We start from the raw sequence: 17,359 nt of genomic DNA on the forward strand, positions 1-17,359 counted from the left end.
ACTCTACTGAAGACTCAATCCTAAAAATAATGAGAATGGTAACAGGTATGTTTCATTGACTAGCAGAAGGAGACATATGCCATTTACATGGGATTTCTAAGAGCACAGACAAAAATTGTTTCATGAGTGTTGGAATTCCAGAAAGCTGCCACAGGGAGCTACAGGCTTTTGGTACCAGATGTTACCCCAGCATCATTGTAACACCTGCGGCACCTTACAGGACTAAATGCAGCACTCTGTATAAAGACTTCAAGAATCTTCCTTCTATCCTGGATGTATTTCACAAAAAGACTAAAGCAGCAAAATATAACTTGAGATACCAAGATTTGTGTTTAAATGTACTAAAAATGTTTTGGTTTCTTAGTTGATCAAGACTAACACCACAGCTTTATTAGCTTTAGGCCCTTGTGCACAGCATGATCCAAACTTTGTGAAATTAAGAGAGACACCAGTCTGGCAGAAAACACAACAGCTGCTTCTTTAATTCTGATCCCCTAGCAACATAATACCCTTGAAGACAGTCCCAGGTAACACAGGAAACTCCAGCCCACAGAAGTACCTAGCAGCTTTCAGAAACATCACTGCTAGCTTAAAGCTTTGGCCTCTTCAATGGTAACTGTTGAAAAATCTAAGCTGACAAAGCTGCCTTTTTGGAGAGGTCAACCTAAATGCAAGTTAATAAAAAAAAAAAAACTGCAGAGCACAGAAATGATGTCTACCATTCAAGAGAAAATAACAAGTAGCCCTTGGAGCAGGACACACTTGTTTACAGTAACACAGGACAGGGACCTTCAATAAAGATAACTAGTTAAGCATTGAAAGCACCAAGAGCAACACAGTAACTACAGTTATTTTGTACAAAGCAAAAGACAACTTTTGAGTGAATTACAGACCAAGAAAAGTGAGGAAAAGAGCAGGTCATGTTTCTGTAAGCTGCTTTTGTATCGGTATCTCTGGGAGAAGTCCGAGAGGCATATCTGAGGAACACAGGGAGGACACCGGCCAGCACCCTACTGGTCACGCTGTCCTACCCAAACCACCCTCAGTCAGTACACAAGCCAAAGGAGACACAAAGGCTTCTTTCTCCCAAAAGATGACGGTACACTTGCTTACTTTAGCCTACCCAGTTCACCTACTATTTGAGACTAGAGGTAGCAGGTTCGTTTTTGGAAGACAGCTCTCTGTGACAGGACAGCCATAGAAACCTTGCATGAAGTTATTTTGGTGATAGAATACATCATCGTGAATAAAAGAGCACAAATTTTAGATCAGTGCTGCTCAGGTGTCTGCTCAGGATGAGCAACGACTGAGGAGTTACACCCTTTAGAAAACCAAACCATCTCACAGTAATTGTTTTCCAGCAGCCTGTCACCTCAGCTCGCACAAACCAGTTTCCATCATGTGTAGCAGAACCGGTGTCAAGCTGCAGGAGCTGCAGACACCGCTGGCTGAGCCTTCTTCTTCCCCTGCACAAACTCTAGAGAGTGCTATCTCATAGCTGTACTTTGGCATTGAGGTGCCTGGAGCCAAAGATTGCAGGAATCCTCAAGCTACTCTCCATATTTCTATCACAGCTCTATAAATTAAAAGAAGGCATGTCAATAATCTGTCAGGTTTCAAATAAATTCTCAAAGTGTTCCAGAAATGACAAGACAGCTACTCTGAAACAGGCAAGACAAAGCCACATTTGGCTTGCCTTGGCACCACACAGTGCAGTCAGCCATTTCAGAAATCAGGGGTTGGGTAAAATTAGAAGATTCTAAAATTCCCTACATTCCTTCATGATACCAGACCCAAGTTTAAGGGATGTACATCGAGGGCAACTCCAAAAACTTTCATGCTGTGTTTAAAAACAGGTTTGGATTTACAAACTGATAAAAATAATACGTAGGGAAGATTCAAACACTTACAAGATTACCCATATAATTACTAGAAGAATAGATACAGATTCGGTAATCGCTTCTTTTGATATTCAGTGAATAAGTAATCTTCTCACAATACAGCATAAGTTTCACTTATTTTAAGCATATCAAACCCAGAAGAGATAAAAGCCGCTTTAACACGAGTTCCCAAAATAGACAGCTTCTTGCTAACAAAACACCTGTTGCTGAGAACTGACAGTAAGCACAAAACACGTTATAATTTGTTTTTGTAAACAGCACCATGTAGAATTTTAATTAGCTCATAATGCTACAGTTCTGCATAGGCCTAATGCTCAGGGAGGTCCTGCTCTAATATTAGGGTTCCTAGATGTTAATAAATAAAAGGATCATCATCATCGCTTCTGGTTAGGGCATCTTGAATTCAGCTCAACTTCCAAGAACATTGTGATTATCATGGATGATGTGTTGTTCAATTTAGAATGATGCACTATGTCTAATTTAAGTGTTCAAAATTATACAATACCCTTACTGTGGTTTGATGGGGAATTTAACCTAAAGCTAAAGCCTGTCCAAACAAACAGGGTATTTAGGGACAAGTTTTCGGCAAAAGAGGTATAAGTATAATGTTCCCTGTGGCAAAGCTGCATTCCTGGTCTTTTGCAATGCACTTAAATTTAGGCAAGGATTCAGAGGTGCTACTTTGTTTTAACCCCAATGTGATTCCAGTTTTGTTGTTGTGTTTTTTCAATCATAAGGGAAGCCAGGGAAGCCAGCTTACATGATCCCAAACAAGTTACTGAATTGTCTAAACAGTAGAACCAATCACCCTGCACCAAAGATACGAAAATATTACACAGCTGAGCAGCAGCCACCACGCTGGGCAACTGATATTTATCCATCCCTTAACATTTACTGCCACGTTGCACCAAAACTATGGCTAGATCAGCTATCCGGTCACACTAACCATGAAGTTGTGTCTTTCCTTAGCTTCCTTTCAACTGCCACACTGCTTGAAGCACTGCAACAAGCGAGCAGCCAAGTGCAACCAATAAACGTGCACCCAATTTGCACCTCCACGTAACCAGTGTGGTGGTTTCATGGTACGGGTAACTTGGGCATAATATCGGCACACCAGGAACTGATTTACCTCAAAGACTTTGTACTTCCAAAGCCTGGAGCAGTTCCTGTATCTGGTTCATGGTGCAGCTCTACAGTTCTGTGCCAGTAGAGTCAAGGTAGCACTGCTCTGCTGCAAAAAGGTGGAACTATCAAGGTAGCGTTGGAACTCAACTCTAAGCCACAGCTTCAGTCATAGTGGAATTCAAGAAAAGGTGAAAGCTGCATATGGCACAGAGACCAGGGTGAAAATCACACAAGATGCCTTATTGCAGCCTTTACCATTAATCTGACACTACCTCAGATAGATGAGGAGTTTAAAGAATAATCCAAAATTCACTGAGTGTAAGGCACTCTCCTTTCTGAAGGCTTCTAAAACTATAGCACTTGCTCAGATGGAGGGGTTGTCACGGCGTTTAGGAAAAGCTTAAGAACTATTGGAAGAAACTTAACTGAGGACAACTGGCTTTTTTCCCATTGCCATCACGGAACAGACAATCAGTTTTTTTTCTACTTCTTTTCTTAGCCCATACAGAACAGACTGCATAGATTTCAGTTACTCAACCTGAGCAGGACAAAAGCCAGAGCTAACTGCCAGCTTTCGAGTAAAAGTCTATGTTGCAGGCATTGTGCTTTAATCACACTTTTCACTTACTAATATTCACTTCAGGTACAACTCTGACCTGCTTTTCCGACAACCACGTTTGCTATTCATTCTGTTTTCAGGCTGGATTCAACTCCATGAGCAGGCATTTCTAGTACGAGGTCTCCCCCGCTCACTGTCCAGAACACTCAGATCAGCAAGTTAAGAGCACAATAGCCTAAAAATAGCATGGCTGGATGCCACTGTCTCCCATTTAATATGATGGTACCTTTGTACAGTGTTCTTTTTACAATTCTACAAAGAAAAATACAGCCATAAATAGCTTCAAGGGAGGGACTTGTATCCAAAGGACTGAGCTGTTAAGCAGTGCTTTGGGATTCCCCCTTCTTCATCCACCCATATGAGAAGAAATTTGCATTTTGAACAATAATTCCTTAAATACATCTGACTTCTCTTGCCACAGTGATTGTATTCTGCCAGATAACAGATCGACACATGACAGAGTAACAACACCTTCCAGAGAAAGGAAAATTCATGATCTAAAGGAGAAGTACAAAAACACAAGCCAGATCTCACTTCAATTACTTTGCTTGGCATACTAAGACCTCTTCATCCATTCTAACATGTGATACAAAACCTGCTCAGAAGACATTAAACCTCATTTTGTGCAACTGCATGGCTTTCTATCACAGCACTCGTTCCCTTTCATTCATAAATACTGGCCAACGTGACTTCTATCAGAAAACGCTGGAAAAAAAGGACACCACATACCCCATTTAAGGCATAAGGTCAGAAATACATGGGAGATCAGCAAGACCAAAGCCCTTCAGTGAGCCCTACAGACACATTCACATGCATCACAGCTTCAGCTGCTACATTACATTAGGCTAATTCCATGAGTACCATTTGTTTTTCAAGCTGTGGCAATGCACTGGCATTGTCTCCCAGAAACGTGTCTCACATTCCTTTCTGATGGGAAAGCACACAAAAATTACCACTGTTGAAGAATATTTGTATCCCTTGCATAAAAATAATTGATTTCACCCATAACCCTGGATTTTAAGAAAATAGTTTCTCTTATTTTAATAAATAGCTCTGATGCTGCTTAAGAAAACCCAGCAATACCACAACATGCATTTTACTTTGTATGTGCCACCCTGCGCAAGTTCACCAGATAGAGCTATCAGCTCACACAAAGAAGTTTCAGCAAATTCTTCATCTCAGTCCTTGACAGTTTGAGAAATTAAGGTGTCATAGCTGCATCAAGGACAGAAATATTCCTCAACAGAACAGACAGACTGATATTTCAAGCATTTTGACTGTGCAGTGGGGAATCTGTGGTAAAAAGATAGAAGGATAAGTAGGTAACAACTAATCAGGGATTTAGATACAGAATGACTAGGTATAAACTTAAGACCATGGGTCACACTGTGACTTTGAAAAACAACAAGCTAACTCTTGCAATAAGATCAAAAAGACAGATCAAAACAGTCAAAAGTTTCACAGACACTAAGCTAGAGAAAAGCAGATGCAGGAAGGCAACAATCAGCTAAGTGACTAGAACATAAAATTAAGTTTTGGGCTTGTTTGTTTGTTTTTGTTGTGTTTGTTTGTTGACTCTCCTCCTGCCTCCAAAAAAAAGGAGTTTAAAAGCTAGTCAATTACTCCACTGCTATGCTCAGGAGTTTTCAATTGAAATCAAAGCACTACACCAAGTTTGACTAGACTTATTAGGAAGGCAAAATATTCATGCACTGCTGGTACGCCAGTCCACAACAAGTCAAATCACTCCTTGATCTGAGTATTGGTCTCAGCCTCAGCACAGTTTGTCACACTCAGCTGACAATGTTTATTATGTAACTAATGACACACTTACCTTGACCTATCGTTACTAATGCCTCCTTCCTGCTCTTCCAGGATACTTTAAACAAAGCCCATGAAAACATACTGATATTCAAAACAACCCAATTGAGCAACTCTAAAGTTTCTTCCCTAAAAAATGTTCTAGGTAAGTCCACCCATGTTGACACTTATTTCAGGTATGAAATCAAATGGTTTTGATATCATAAGCACTAAAATAATTACATTTCTAGTTACCTTTCCCCAAGACAATAACATTTGGTTGATAACTAATTCTAATTAGCCCCTACAAAACCACTTATTCAAGGACTGAACACCAATACCCAACAGTACATCATCCTAGGGTAATATTTGGATGGTAGGGGCCCAGCATAAGAAGTCTTGTAAGTTTCACTTAGAAAACTAACTAGGCAGGAAGAACAACCTGCAAGTGTTTCAGTTTCTAAACACAACACAAGCACTTCCTTTGCCCCTGCCTCGATAAGGCTCTAATGCAAGAGGATTCTGTTGCACAGAAAACATTCTACTACATGGTAAAGTTACATTGCAAAGTTACATTGCACTAAAGATACTGATTCCCTATCATTTTAGAAAGAAAGCTTAAATTCACATAAGAGATCTTTCTTTGCAGCCTCATCTGCCCTGCCCTCAAGAAACAGCACAATCAACAACTGGTTAAATGTTTTCTTCTGACAGTCTAACTCAAACGTAAGACTTGCATATAAAAAGGCATGAAACTGCCCGATTTACTTACAGAAGTTCTGTAGTTTTGCCTGTAAAATCAGTGATACTCTTTTGCCTCTCACCTCCAAAAATTTAAAGCCTTCAGTGTCAGCAGCTAAAGCAGCTGTCTTCCCCGTGCAGTATTTTCATCAGCCTGATTTTGTGCATATATTCAACGGCATACGCTGTTCAGCCTTCTGCCTTGTTCAAGCTAATGGTGAAAAGTCAAGTCATTGTTTGAAAAAATAAAACACGCCCAATGCAAAACATTTAAACAAGCCGAGAGCACCTCACTTCTGTCCTCAAAAATCCTGCTATTAAGCTTCCACATTAATTTGATAATGAAGTTTATATTGGTTTCCCTAATCCTTCACATGGATAAAAATGCATTAGCACTGTGAATCACAGGACGCACCAGCGTGGTGTTGTCTTAAACCCTGGGCTAGTTAAACGTTCAGGTGGTTGTCAGGGCCTGCCAAGTCAGCCGCACTGTTTATAGTTTCGTTCTACAGATACAGGATTATTACATTTCAGACTGACAAATACCATACCCTGAAGGTTAGAGTGCTGTGACACAAATATATCCTGACAGGGTGGAACGGCTGAGCAGGGGTGGTCTTCAGCTTGGAGACCAGAGTCGAGACAGTTTCAGCTTCTGTAAGATTGCTGAACCATTAAGTTAAAGGAAGAGCCATACATTTAATGAAACTGTTGCTTAAAAAGGAACTATTTTTAGGAAATACTCAAATGCAAGAGTTCATTTGTTTAAGCAATGCTCAAAACATTTTCTTAAGTTGATCTAAATGGAACAGAAGATGGATGAAGTTCGGATTTAACTTGGTTTATCTCAATGTATAATTTAATAGCTAGAAAAGTTACTTTTCAAATGCACAAAACCTGAGTCTGTCAACAAACGCAGAATGCACAAGCAAATGCAACTTGATTGAGGAGAAACAATTTTTACACTGTCAAGGCTTTGTTTTTGCTAATCTCTATTTAACTCAAAAGCCCTATAAACACAGTTGGAAGGGATCTGTTAAAAATATATCACCCCACCCCTTCAATTAAGGGCTGAGAAGCTTATGACACATCTGAGACATCCAACAAGAACAGGGAAGAAAGACTTAATGTTCCTGATATTTCTAAAGGTAAAAAAAAAAAAAAGCAGGTTTAAAAAAACTTAAACCTTTCATGCCTCTGTTAAATGGATTTTAAAGCAAGGACAGTCCCTTGCCTTAGCTGTTTTTATTCCTTTGTTGGTCATGTGTAATTAACTGCTTATTTTCACAAAACCTTACTACAGCGTAAACATCACTGGCCTGATCATCTGCCCCACCCAGACTGAGCTCCACACCAGAGGAAAGCAACCATCTCCTCGAGGAGCCTTGTATCTATCCACCAGGGCCATACCTCCAGTACCAACCTTCCCTGCACCAGCACCGCTGTAATGATCAACAGCTACTCACCCCTTCACCATGTCTCTCCTAGGAGCAGCAACAAAACCTGTGAGCAGGCATAACCCTGTGTCTAAAACCATGGACAGATGTCCCTTTTCAGGAGGGCTGAAGTTCTCTGAGATGACATAATTCACCCACTCCCCTCCCTTCTGCCTTGGGCACGAAGCAATTAGCAGAAGTGATCCCTGAAGCACTTGGGGAATACAGGGAGGAAGAGTAAGGGAAGAGAGCCAGTTGGGTTGGCTCGAGCCACTAATTTAAAACAATTTAAGCGAGCCTAGTTGGCTTTGCCCCCAGCACCCACAGGACCCACTGCACTGGGAGAGCGGCAGGAGACACCACACGGAGCAGAAGGCACTCGCCAACAAGCAGGGCCCTGAAGCCCACCTGGCTGTTTGCGGGGTGGAAAGCTGCCCTCCCTAAGGCTACCAGCATGTTTTACAACAACTGTCCCAGGGGAGGTGCACAGCCTTCTCCAGGAAGCATTAAATGGAAGCACAGTGCGGGGTGGCCATCCCAGCGAGCAGAGCCACCCACATCACAGCCTCAGGAAGAGGTGCCAGCAGATGAGAGCACACAGGTCCTCTCTGCCTCACCAACAGGGGGGACAAGGTCCGGTCCTGCATTCCGTACCCAGGCTGACAATCCCTGTACAAATCTCTTATTCACATCACAGATGTGTATCCCACCCTGGCACAGGAAGCAGACATGTAAATCCCACAGCACACAACACGTTCACAGTGTTTAAGGCTTGCAGATGGAGCATGTGCAGGAGAAGAGTTTCTGAACAAGGAGTGCTGGAACAACCAATGGGTGCACGAGGACAACACGGGTCCTGCCAGCGACAGCTCTCAATGCAGGCAAGAAACATTTGCTGTAGCCTGAATACAGAAGTTGTACAGCTGTACCAGCAAAGTGGTATGTTTATCCTTTAGGGCAGATTTGCTTTCTACAAACAGCCTGCATTAGAATTGTATACATGTGGTGTAGAGTTGAGCACTTCACTTCTGCATTGAATACATCAGTAAAATCGGCCCCAGATAAGCTCTTTCCTAACTAAGTTGGGGGGCAGAGGGGACCAGAGAAGAACAGCTACTCATACACCAAGCAATATGATTCGTGTTGCCTGATGCATGCAGCTTTTCTTCCATTTTAAGCAAAACCAGCTTTTGGCCAAACATAGTATTCAACAGCACACAAATACCTAAGTTTGCTCCAGTTTGTTTGAGCAAGTCTAATGCACGCACTCATACCACGCATTTATAGGAATGAAAGCAAACTATTCTATTCTTCTTGCTCTCACCCGAGACATGAAACCTAGCCACTCAGTCTCGGCCTAGCATCAGTTGTAAAGTTAAGAAATGAATCAAACCCCAGGGATTTAAACGTATATATCCCCTTCTTAATTACCTCCCCTTGTGCAAGAGATCTGGCTCACCTCTCACCTAAAGGACTGCGCACAGTCACTGCTTGTTCTAAAGAAGTATATCCAAGGTTTAAATATAATCTACAACAAAAAGAAATGCTGTAAACAGAAAGCAAAAGCAAATTAGTAATTCAGACCTATGAGCCACTGAAGTATGGCAAGATGCCAGTGTGTCAAGGTGCTTTGACATATTTTTTAAAAAGTAATCTGTAGCCAGCATTTTTGGAGTACGCAAGATGGCTCAGTACAAAACTGAAAGCATGAGGTACACTTTAATAGCCACACTTTTGTTTATGTTCGCTACAGGTTTAAACAATAGCTTTTCTTTGCCGCTTGGAAGACTGCTGCTCAGTTTTCACAGCCATTCTTCTGTCATCTCGACTAATCATACAAATCCCATCAAACTCCTTACTTAGCCTCAACAAGTATTAGGGCCATGAGCGTTTCTTTCCAGTTCCCAGGAGCAGCCGTGTATAGACACAAGTGTTTATTCTATTTTTTTAAATAAACAACAGGAAATATTTAGGGAAGCAAGAAAATATAATCATTGCTCTAAAAGCATTGTTCTGTATGTGGCCTCATCTAACATACTTGTCAAAGATACCAAAAGGATGACGATTAAAACAAAAAAGTCTTCATTCTCATTAAAAACCCCTACTTCCTGACTCGCCACTTCCTGCTCTCCTCCCTCTCACCCTCATCCCATGCCACCCGTGGCAAATCACACTTGTCCTCTTCCTAAAGGTCTTTCAGAGGCACCAAGTATGGCTAAAAATAGTGCTAGGAAGGCCTTAGATGACACACCTGGTGCAGAAACTAAAAATAATCTCCCCTCAGAGCAGACACCCGCTACAGTCGGACAACACAGGATTCAGGAGAGCCGGAGCAGACAAATCCGCTCACCCCCAGCCCCGGCTGGAAGGGCAGCAGCTGCAGAGCAGGGCACTAACACAATTCTCCTGCCCGTGTTCGTGATCGGAGCCGCGACAGCCCCGGCTACCCGCGGAACTGAAGAGAAAGGAGGAGGCGAATCACGCTTTCTCCGCGCAGTTTCCAGCTATCTTTGTTCTGCACGCCGAGGACCTGCGAGGCGTTCCTGCGAGCGAGAGCAAAGCCAGAGACAACAGCGGAGCGGGGCTCGGCGGCACAACAATAGGCGATTTGAGACAAAACCACTCGGAGCAAACGCTGCCGCGGGCCGACCCCGCAGCGGCTGTCACGGCGAGCTGGCCCGAAGCCGGGCACGACCCGAGGGGCCGGAGCTGGAGCCGCTGCCCGGTGCGGCTCCCCCCGGGGCTCCCGGCCGTGCCCGAGGCCGGGCGGAGCGCCCCGAGCCCCCCCCCCCCCCCCTCCCGCGGAGCCCCCCGGCAGCCGGGCTGCTGCCCGCGGAGCCCCTTTTGTTCTGCTTCCCGGCCGGAAGGGGGGCGCTAGGACCCGGCCGCGAGGGGAAGGTGCCTACCGCCGCCCGGCTCCCCGCTCCGACCCCGGCTCAACTTCACTTCTTGCTCCCGCGGGGGGGGGCGGGCGGGGGGGAGAGCTCTCCCGGTGCAACCCAGCCTGCGCGCGCCGCCCCCGCCGCGATTGGTGGAGGGGAAGGAAGGCACCGCCCCGCCGGCCCGGCTCCGCGCTGCGATTGGTGGAACGGCGCGTCTGTTAGTTAAAGAACTTTTTCCTCGTTAGCAGGTTACGTTGAGGCAGCGCTTCGAGCACCCCCCCCGCCCCCCCCGTGAGTGGGGGGTGGCTCTTAAAGGGGCCGCATCCCCCCGGCGGCCGCCACGGGAGGCAGCGCGGGGCGCCGCGTCCAACCCCCCCCCGGGGGTCCCCCCCACGAGCAGCGGGACCCCCGCGACCTCTCCGCCGCCCCCGGCCCCCGCTCGCGGCCGGGGAAGGTCCGGCGGGGCGGCCCGGCTAAAAATAGGCTCGGCGGCCGCTCGCAGGAGGCTCCCGGCGCTGCGAAGCGTGAGTCAGCACGGCGAGAGGCGGGCGGCGCCTCGGGGGCAGCGGCTGCGGGCGCTGCTGGAAACTTTCGGGGCTCGTTGAGGCCGAAAGGAGCGAAGAGGTGCTGCGGGGCTCCGGGCGGCCGGCGGCACGGCTTCCTCCCAGCGCCACGCAGCAAGAAACGTTGCCTTCTAAACCGTGTTCGTGGGTTTGGGACGGCGGAAGCGGGTCAGCCAGGTGAAGCTAAGGCACTTAGAGGGAAGTCCTTGCTTTACAGGACTGTTCTTGCCTCTAGGGACATGCTGGAGCTGCCTCCCCCTGCTATAGCTAGGGGCTGTATGGCAACACGGCTATCTGCCCTAACTTTCCCAATGCAGGTTAATCAAGCCCAAACAACTTAGCACACAGTTGTTCCGCAAGTCCCACCAAAAAGAACAAAAATATACCATAAAAAGGATATCTGATTCCTCCAAAACAGTCACGTAACCTGTTTGTGCTACCTTCTCTTGTAGAGCGATCTATCGCCCCACAAAGCCAAACAGAACTGGAAAGCAGCAGTTCGTACAGCTGTTAGGTTAATGAGCACAAAGCATTGCAAGACTGGAGTTAGCTTTAACAAGATTTACATAACTTCCCCTGCAGAACCTAAAACGAGCTGAAAGAACCAGACGTTAACCCTTACACTTGAACCCTGCGCTGTACGTGAGCCAGGAGTTCGACATGGCTTTAGGAAGTCAGCTGCCCCCCCCGGGGATAACTGTGGGGCCACTTGCAGGACACTTCTGACCAAACACTATTGAAGGGATCTGATCCAAGCACATAGTTCACACAAATAAAACGTACCAGTAAAGCGTCCTGTAAGTATCTCAGTGACCAATCTTGGAAAGCTTCAACGTAGAGCACGTTAACTTTAGGCCCATAAAAACAACGGCAGAAGTCACCAATCTTATCACCAGAGTTGCCTAGTAATGGCAGAGGACATGGCAACCCTAAAGTCACTTCTGTTATTTGGGTACTATCAAAAAGAGAAGAAAAAAAACTATATAAACCTAGAACTCTCTGGCTCTGTACACTACAGAAGAAGTCTAACCACCTGGCAACTGCAACAGTGATGAAAAATAACTTTTATCATTGAACAACCCAACTCATACTCTTGTTAAACAGGCAGCTAGCAGCTCCTTATCACTACAAGGGAGAAGTTTCATTCCTTTCTCCCCACCTTTCCCCTCCCAGCCATGCAGCCTGGCCTACTGCCTTACTACAGCTCTGGTGCTCATCAGACCTTTCCATGCCCCTCTGACTCGCTGATCTGGCAGAGGTTTGGCCAGCTTCTGATAAGCAAGGGCATGGCTCACCCAGAGCATCTGGGGAAGGGCAAAGCAGATTCTCCTCTGTTCAAGACTGACCTCCTAGATTTGTTCATTTAATTTCCTTAGAAAAAAAAGGCAAAACACACACACCAAAAAAAACAATACACCACTCTTACCAAGAATGCACCAAGAGTAATTTGTTACCCTCACAAAAGTAACAGAACTCCCAAATCGGTGAAATAGGGGATCAAAACTAGGTTTACAGTTAGCCCTGCCTCACTGAACCAGAAATCATGGGTACACACATCTACGTGTTGGAAAATCCAAATATATATAAAAAATGCTACTCAAGTTGTTAACCCATGCTGAAGGAAACCTAGTGGAACGCTAAAAAGCCCAATTTACAAGCTCAGTTTCTGCACACAAGTAACCTATTTTCCCTGAAAAAACAGGCACATTTGGGAGGAAGTGCAGAGGCATCGTTTTAAGGCCTGGGCTCAAGGTAGGCCTTTGCTACTCTTACAGTATCTTTAGTAATGCAGAAAAACATGAAACAGCAGATTGCAGCTGCAAGTACACTAAACAGGGAAGCTTTGACAGCAGCATAAAAAAGATTCGGTTTGCTGCCACTGAACTTTGCTCTGAGGACAACAAGAGAGAGCACCTGACTCTCATTTGACTATTGTAATCATGGAGCAGCTAAAAGCCCATTTGTTCTGCAATCTTACATATACAGAAGACAGCAAGTTTGGAGGACTTGACAGCTCAAGAAATCAAGAACAGAGCCTTTCATCTTTAAGTCACCAGTTCAAACAGAGACCAGAATAGTAGCGATCAAAAGCTACATGTGATGGCTGTTCAGGGATTAGATAAAGAGATGGCTACTGGCTCTCTAGTTCCCAAAAGATCACCGTGAAGCACACCAGCTTTCCTCACAATTTGCACCTGTTTTTCACCTTCTTGAGTACAACATAACTTCTGGATTTTGTACATGTTAATAAGTAGCAAAGTAACAGAACTGGTGCTTTCACACACTGCACTTGCATTGTAGAAAAGGACTTTACCCTCTCCTTGTCAATTGTGTCAGCATTACAGCATGCGCTGATTTTTTTAAACAATTACAGCTCTGTCTTTTAGATTGTTTATTTATTATTATTAGAGATAGCTTTAAATGGAATATTTCGCTTCCTATTGTTTTTGTATTCTCAGATGTTGCAATACCTGTTTACAAACTCCAGTTCCCATAAACTTGCTGTATAAGATTTTTTGCAAAAATATAAATTTAAAACCACATGAGCATAGGAATTTCAGAACTTTGCCATTTGAGAAACAGCTCTGAAAAATCATTTTTTTTTAATCAAACCTAAACAAACTGCCTACATAAGGAAAGGAAGAAAAATCCCTGCACGATAAAAGAAATGTTCCTTTTCCTCATTCTTATACATTCTTCAGTATATCAGTGTGCAGTCTCTTGAAAGTCAGTTAGTGGTAGCCTTTTTCCAGCCTGCTTTTACTTTAAAGAGTCTGCAAGAAGTACCTGGAATTTCAAGGCAGGACAGGCAAGATGAAAGCAAGTTCTCAGTATGTGTTGACTGAAGGTTCTGAAGTACAGGTTTGTTGCCCTGGTACGAATACCACTACCAAAAGCAATCTTCTACACTACCTCAGCAAAACAAAGTTCCATACTTGTGGTAGCATTACTTCGTGAGAATAAATTTGCTGGTAGCAAGCCAAAGTCCTAGAAGCTTCAGTATCCTTAGCAGCAACTAAGGAGGCCCTTGCATACAAAGAATTCAGCTTGCTACTTCAAGAGTCTAGAGAGTGCAACATACCAGACTGATGAGATTTCAGTAAGCTTGAAGAACTTCCTGAGATTTCTCTTGCTGCTTTGAATCCAAGACGTACTGCCTCACTGTGATAATCAAATCTGGAAATAACAAAAAAAGGTACATGTGGTAAATATCAGGTCTTCATCAGAGAGGGCTGGTTAGTTGCCTGGATAGCCGTATTTACACACCAGACATTCCCCTGGAAGTTTGAGCAGCTATCTCAAACCACCCAAAGGTTAGCTACTCCGAGAACTTATTAAAGGTTATCCACATGCTAAATTCCAACTGCTTCCTTCTGCACAGGGAATAAGCCATTAAGAAAACAGCTTTCATTTCCCCCCCCTCCTTTTTGTTCCACGCTTATCTCCCGGCTTATAAAGCTGCAAAGCCGTAATGAGTCTTAATCACTCAGCAATCACCATATTGCTATTATGACTTTTTTTAAAAAAATATGTATTTTTAAGATCAGAATAGGGAATGACATCTTGTTCAGCTACACAGCTGAGGACTCCAGTGCCAGATGCCACACATCACTCTCTCTTCAGAGTACTTGAGGAGTGATCCAGACATTTTGAAAGACTTCCTTGTCGTCAGGTATCTCTTGGGTAGAAAAAAAATGTGGATTTCCATTGAATTTAGCATGCTCCAAGAACATCTATATATAATCTGTAATGCTCTTTGTAGTTTAAATCAAGTACCTTGAACACAAATCAAAGTCTATTCAGTACTTAATTATAAGCAAAAGGTAGCTGTACAGCTACTAACTGCCAAGAAAACGGAGCTGGAAGTTTGTGTACTTACAATTCTCTCAGAAATCAAACTAATTTATACAGCTATTACAGAAGGACACACCTTCACAGAAACAAGGCTTACCTTTATCTGTAACCACGGCAACTTTTCACTAGCTTGTGTCAATGCTACTCCCCTCCTGATAACTTACCACTATCTCTTTCAAGCTATTTGTACAAGGTTTTGTATGTGCCATCTGAGATCATAAAGTAACAAAAACTTGAAAGGTAAACTTACATTCTTACACCCTCAAAAGTGGTCTGTAACACGGAAGTTTCTCATCTTTGTCAACAACTCACCATTAGTCAAGAGGTAAGTTAATTTTAATCTGTTATTTTAACATGATTCATAGTTTTCTAAGACAAAAGTTATTTTAAGAGGATCCTTAGAAATATGTACAGGAGATAGAGGAAGTTCTTCGTTACTGAAGACATTATCTGGAAAGTAGTACAATCAAGGAATTATGCCACTGACGCGTCAAGGATTTGATACTCACTATCATAAGGAACAAAAATTCCCCCAGAACACACTGTTATTTTGGCCAGAACAAATACATATGAGGCAAGGGCCAGTCCCCTTGTTCTAGGCCAAGGGATAATTAATATAAAGAACAGGTGTAGGCACCGCAGCACTAACTAAATCAATCAGGCCAAATTCAAAGAGCAAAGATATAAAAGTTAAAGGAGACACAGGAAAGAGACTAAGGAATTGACTTATTTGCTTCCTCAGCCCTTGAGTTACCATCATCCACGGTTCAGAAGAGGATTAGCGCTCTGTGAAAGGAATTATTTACGATGACATCAGACAAAATCATTTGCTTAGAAGCAGAAGGAGGAAAAGAGGAGCTGCTTTATTCTTCTTTTCCCCTGGAGTTCATAGGGCAGCTCGCAAAGCTGCACCCTTCCCTCTGCAGTGTACACAGACAGCCTGGCACAGCTAAGAGGAGGGCACAGACCCTCAGAAGAACGAAAGAAACTCAGCACGCTGCCTGCAACTCTTATGCAATGACACCCATTATAGGGCAAGCCTGAACAAACATCCAGGGAATGGACTTCAGAGCACAACTGTGCGCTTCAAGTCGGTCCGCGGAGGGGGGGAAGGAGCTGCCCTTGGTTTTGCTGAACGCCTCCACCTTACGTCAGCACATTTGGTGGAGGCTTCGCCGGTAGCAGCAAGGAGACAATTACTGCTTTTTATTTTGCAAGGAACCCCCCCACCCCCACCCCCCCGTCCTTCGGGGGCTAACAGCCCGTGGATGCCTGCAGCCCTTATCTCTCACGCCAGCCTTTTTTTTTTTTTTCAGAGCCCAGAGCCAGTTAAGCTCGGTTAAATTTAGCCGGGCTCCTCGCCGAGCGCCACAACAACGCCGAAAAAGAACTTTTCTCCTGCTAAAAACACCAAAAAGGCTGACGAGACGGCGCAGGCTCGACCCCTGCCTCTAACGGCGAGGCTGCACGGGACTCACCGAGGGGCAGGCGGCGCCCTGACCCGCGGGGAAGGCCCTGGCGGCCGGGGGAAGCCCTCACCCCATCGGGGGGCTCCCAAACCCCTCACGACCCCCACGACCCCCACCCCCACGACCCCCAGCACTGCCCGGGAGGGGCCCTCAGCCAGCCCGGCGGGCCCGCCGCTCCCTCACAAGGACACCTCTGCCCCCGGGAGGGCTCCTGCGCACGCAGCCTGGCGGCCCCGTGAGGAAAAAATAAGGAAAAAAAAGAGAAAAAAAGGTCCCGATGGAGCCCCCCGCGCCCCGCCGGCCCCGCCGCGCTCCCCTCACCTGCCCGCGGCCCCGCTCGCTCCTCACCAAACTTTCTTTTTTTTTTTTTTTTTTCTCCGCCTGCCCTCGCCCTCGGAGTGACGCGGGCGGGCGCGGATTGGCGGCGCCGCGGAAGGGAGGCGGTGGGGGGGGGGCGGCGCCGCGGCTGGTTATGTATGGCGAGGAGACGGCGGCGACGTGAAACGCAGGATAGGATTTAAAGGGGCAGCGGCCTGTCCCGTGTGCTCCCCCCCCCCCATCACGTTCTCTTTCCCCGTTCCCCCTGGCCTGAAGCGAGCTCGGGGCCTGGGGGGGGACAGGCGGGGACGGGGCACGCAGGGCCGGGGGGCAGCGGCCCCCAGCTCCGGGCACGGAGCTCCCTCACGGAGCTGCAGGCTGCTCCCCTCAGGCCGGGCCGCGGCCTGGCTGAGAGGAGCCCGAGGAGAGGCCGCCCCCTCACACCTCACAACATAAAATAAAAATAAATAAAATAAAATGTTGCGTACCGTGTTTTAAATTCGTGAAGGATAAACGCTTGCTGGAATACAACTCGCCTGAGGGGGCTGGCGGCCTGCGCCTCCCCCGGCCCTGTCAGCGCTTCGTGCCCCCGGGGAGTCAGCTGTGGGTTCCAGCTCTCCTGATCCACAAAATGTTAAAATGTCGCCTGG

The 17,359-nt window shown here is 45.5% G+C and overlaps 1 protein-coding gene across 2 annotated transcripts in view; it reads right to left on the minus strand.

Moving 5' to 3' along the window:
- Nucleotides 1-16,858, minus strand: part of ZFAND6 (zinc finger AN1-type containing 6) — a 37,533-nt gene extending 20,675 nt beyond the window's left edge. Inside the window, exons 1-2 of one of the 2 annotated variants that reach the window (XM_035335419.1) lie at nt 16,713-16,858; nt 14,150-14,244 (exon numbers count right to left, since the gene is read on the minus strand). The gene's annotated coding sequence lies outside the window, so the exon portion shown is untranslated. Of the gene's footprint in view, nt 1-10,528; nt 10,657-14,149; nt 14,245-16,712 lie in introns of those variants that run through there. The other variant, XM_035335420.1, reaches the window with a different exon arrangement.
- Between the last annotated feature and the right edge of the window lie 501 nt (nt 16,859-17,359).

This window comes from Oxyura jamaicensis, chromosome 10 (assembly GCF_011077185.1).
Source record: "Oxyura jamaicensis isolate SHBP4307 breed ruddy duck chromosome 10, BPBGC_Ojam_1.0, whole genome shotgun sequence".
Taxonomy (NCBI): Eukaryota; Metazoa; Chordata; class Aves; order Anseriformes; family Anatidae; genus Oxyura; species Oxyura jamaicensis.